Genomic DNA, 4334 nt, shown 5'->3' on the forward strand with positions numbered 1-4334 from the left:
GGTTGGCAATTAATTAAAATGGTAAACAAAGGTTTCGTTACATGACACATTAATAGTGTTTCTAGTGTAATTTTTAACTCTGATTTCAAATATCCACTTAGGATTTTTTCATGACCCACAGTTTTTTTTTGTAATAATAGGGTTCATTATTTTCCCCATGTTTTCCTGTACCACTTAATGCTTAAAACAATAGTTAACAATTAAAACCTTGTCATGAAGACCAGAAATGTGGTGATAAAGTCGTCAGGGTTGAGGTTTGTCGTTACTGTAGTGGCAATATTTGAATGCGAACATCAAGAATTTCTAGGTTTTTACTGTAAGGCAAATAATTTAGTATGATGTGTTAGTATTGACCATGCAAAGGATGTGTGTGTATTTTAGCATGAAACAGGTGATACCAGGTATTAACTCTTTCAAAACTAGTTAAAAAGCTATACTAGTACATGATAGAAACATGTTGCCCTCGGTACCACTAGCACATTCAGTCAAAATGAAGAAAACATATGAAGATTGAAAAAGTTTTACAAGATAAAATTTAGTACGACACATACCAGAGGCGTAGGAACTTTGTAGAAGTAGGGGGAGTTGGAGCTTATTATGAAAAGTGTTTGGAATCCAAGGGGCAGAAGCAGTGGCACAACCAGAAAATAATTTATAAACGAAGGGGGGGGGGGGGACACTTACTTTTTTTTCCCATAAGAAATCAGCTTCGAAGCTTTCATTTCCCTCTTTCTCTTTCCCAGCAAAATTTTCAATCATATTTAATAAATACATTGTATATGGAGAGAATGAGGTGTTACAACTTCTGGTTTTGAAAGGGGGGTCAGTCAATTCTCGAAGATTAGCACATAGAAATAGAGGAGATTTTCCAAATTCTTGTTATAAAAACGAATCTTTAGGTGATCTCTGGTAATGTTAAGGGGAGAAAAGGTTTGAATGCCCTCCCTGAAAATTTTTCGAAATTGATGTTTTAAAAACACGATTATATACCATATTTGTGGACATTAGTGAAAATAATGTGACTCGAGGGATTGTCCTCGATCGATTTTTCATTTGCCTCTCAATATTTGAAATTTGAAGTTGCAAAACACAATTGTAGACAATTTTCAATGATACATGAAATACACCACCAGCTCAGTCTTCTGCTGGAATGACTGAACTGGTGGTGTATTTCATGTATGTCTGCCTTAGCCCTGGCTATAGGAAGGTAACTTACTGAATAAACCTGCAATGATGTCAGCAGAAAAGGCTGTACTCTGGTTCTACTGTGGAAAATTTTCAAAATTGAAGTCCTAGAGAACATTCTTCAACGATGTCATCAGAAAAAGTTCAGATTTTTCTTTTCAATTTTTTCAAAATCGTAGTCTTAAATAAACGGGACTGTAGATTATATTTGTTAGCATTAGGGGCCCAGCAATTTTTTGAAATTGAAGTTCCAAAAACGGAAGGTTGGAGGGCAAGACATTCAGGACTCTTCTGAAAATTTTCAGGGATCGAGCCCTGAAAAAAAAGGGGCTCTTGGTAATAATTTTGGAGGACAGTTAGGGCTTTTTTTTTGCAGTGTAGCATTTAGAAGACCCTTATTTTCTGAGAATTAGAAAAAGGGGAATAAATGAAACAGGAGGGTGGAGAAACAGAAAGTTGGAAATGTGTTGTGAAAATATATCTTTAACTGACAAAAAAAAAAAGTAATTTTGAGAAAGCAAAAAACAAGAATGACTGTAACTTTGTAAAGTATAATCTGAGGGATCAAATAACTTAAAAGGAGATAAGTTTCTGGAAAGTTTAAATTATTTGAACAAGTATCCTTTTTATAGTTATGTCGGGAGCCCTTTCCATATTATTCATATTTAAATGCCAAACTGACTTACTAGTATTCCTTTTTGTGATCATGTGACAAAAAATTTTCCGGAGGAGCTGAGCCAGTCTAAAATATTCGAGGGGAGCTCAAGCTCCTCCAGCTCCTCCTGCTTCTATCCTAAGACACATACCGTGGCACTGTAGGGTAATTATTTCTAACCGAAAATGTAATAAAATAATCGATTGACTGTTTGAGCTTTACAAAACACTGTCCTCTCTTCTGCAAATGGGACAGCATTGGCAAGGGAAAAAAATAAATAAAAAAGAATGGCTCTATTATTCTACTGGCCTTTCATATTATATTAGGCCTCTTCAAAAACTTTGCAATGACTATTGGTAGCACTGGTGCTGGATTTCAATACTTAAAACTAGAGTTCCCCGTATGATTGATGTAAAAAAAAAGGCATCTTGGGAGTGCCTCCCATTGTCTAAGTGAAGAAATGCTTGCTGATCATTGTGAAACACTTAAGAGGGATGTTCTTGATGAAAAATACAGAAAAAATGAACAATAGCTAAATTTCTGATTATTATATCAGTATTAATAATGTATGAATGTACACATTTATTATATCAGTATTAATAATGTATGTGAATGTACACATTTCATTAAGATCATGATGTTCTTAGAGACTAATAGTCTGTTGACTAGTTTGCAGTATGGTTTCAGGAAAGGTAAATCCTATGTACTACTAATTTATTGCATTTCTACGACAAGGTTACCTCAGCTTTAGATAACAAAAAATGTGTGGATGTTGTTTATATTGATTTTCAAAAAGCTTTTGACAAGGTACCGCATGTTGCTCTTCTCAGCAAGTTAGCTGACATTGGAATAGGAGGAAAAACTTTACTTTGGGTTAGAAATTGGCTTACTGGTAGGAAGCAAAGAGTAGTTGTGAGCGGAAATCATTCTAATTGGAGTGATGTTTTAAGTGGGGTTCCTCAGGGATCAGTTTTAGGGCCTCTTTTGTTTATTATATTTATGAATGACATCAATGAAAATATTTCTGGAAGCATGAATTGTTTTGCTGATGATGTAAAAGTTATGGGGATTGTCGAAAATGATGAACAAGTAAAACAGCTGCAAGAGGATTTAGATCATATTACTAAGTGGGCAGATAAATGGGGTATGGCAGTTAATGTAGGGAAATGTCAAGTGCTACACTTAGGTCATGGAAATAAGCGTATGAGATATCGTTTACAGGGTTCAGTCATAAATCAGGCAGAAAATGTTATGGATCTGGGTGTCTTTATAAATGAGGACTTCAAGTTTAGTCAACAGTGCAGTATTGCTAGTAACAAAGCCAACAAAATGCTTGGGTTCATCAATAGATCTATTTCAAACAAATCTAAAAGTTCTTCTGCCTTTATATAGGAGTTTAGTAAGACCTCATTTGGAGTATGCTGTTCAGTTTTGGTCGCCTTATCTGAAGAAAGATATTTTTGTACTGGAAAGGGTTCAAAGAAGGGTAACTAAATTAGTAAGGGGACTCTCAGATTTAGATTATGATACCAGACTTAATAGGCTTAACATGTATAGCCTGGAGCAAAGGAGAGTCAGAGGGGACATGATTCAGTTATTTAAATTTATCAAAATGAAAGATGTAAATGGATTAAATTTTTGCGGGAAAAGCAGGACAAGGGGTCATTGTTTTAAGCTATTTAAATCTCAGGCTAACTTGGAAATCAGGAAAAACTACTACTTTAGCAGGGTCGTGGGCACTTGGAATAGCTTACCGGAAGAGGCGGTAATGAGCAAGGGAGTGGATAGCTTTAAGAGGGCCATTGATCTTCATTGGGGACTAATTAATTGACTAGGACCAGCCTAGCTGGGCCCAGAGCCTGTTGCTGGTCGTCACATTTGTATTTGTATTTATTTGTATTTCAAACATCAATTAAATATTACAAACAATCTGTGGGTGATGGAGAAAATCTGTTTTCATATATTTGAGTTCAGCTCATAATTGACCAGTAAGATTAGGTATTTTCAATGTGTAACAAAAATAAAGTTATTTTTTGTAGACCAATGTTAACCAAGACAAAATTGTATTGAACTAAAGTTTTAAGCAATGAAATAATTACTCTTACACAAAAAAATATAAGACAAAATCAATAATATTGTAGCAGTAGTGTAAAATAGCAAAAATGTGGCATAAATGTGTTTCGTAGCTTCTAGGATCTTCTTTTTCACTGAAAAAAAAAAAAAAATATTGAGAAAGGAGTTCTTTCTAGTCCCAAAACAATACATGAATGCAGTGGAGCTTTGCAGTTTCGTTCTATAATAGTATTGATTGTTGTCATGTATTAAAAGATACTTAGTCTGTAAAAAAATATTTTGATTATTATGAGAAGAGTTTTTCAGTTCGTCATCAAAATATTGCATTTAATTAGGAATTACATATGTTATTTTTTTATTTTAAATATTTTTGTACTAGCTTACTGATGCACTTTTGATTATGAAATTTATTTGTAAGTGG

The sequence above is a fragment of the Uloborus diversus genome, chromosome 4, assembly GCF_026930045.1.
Source record: "Uloborus diversus isolate 005 chromosome 4, Udiv.v.3.1, whole genome shotgun sequence".
Taxonomy (NCBI): domain Eukaryota; kingdom Metazoa; phylum Arthropoda; class Arachnida; order Araneae; family Uloboridae; genus Uloborus; species Uloborus diversus.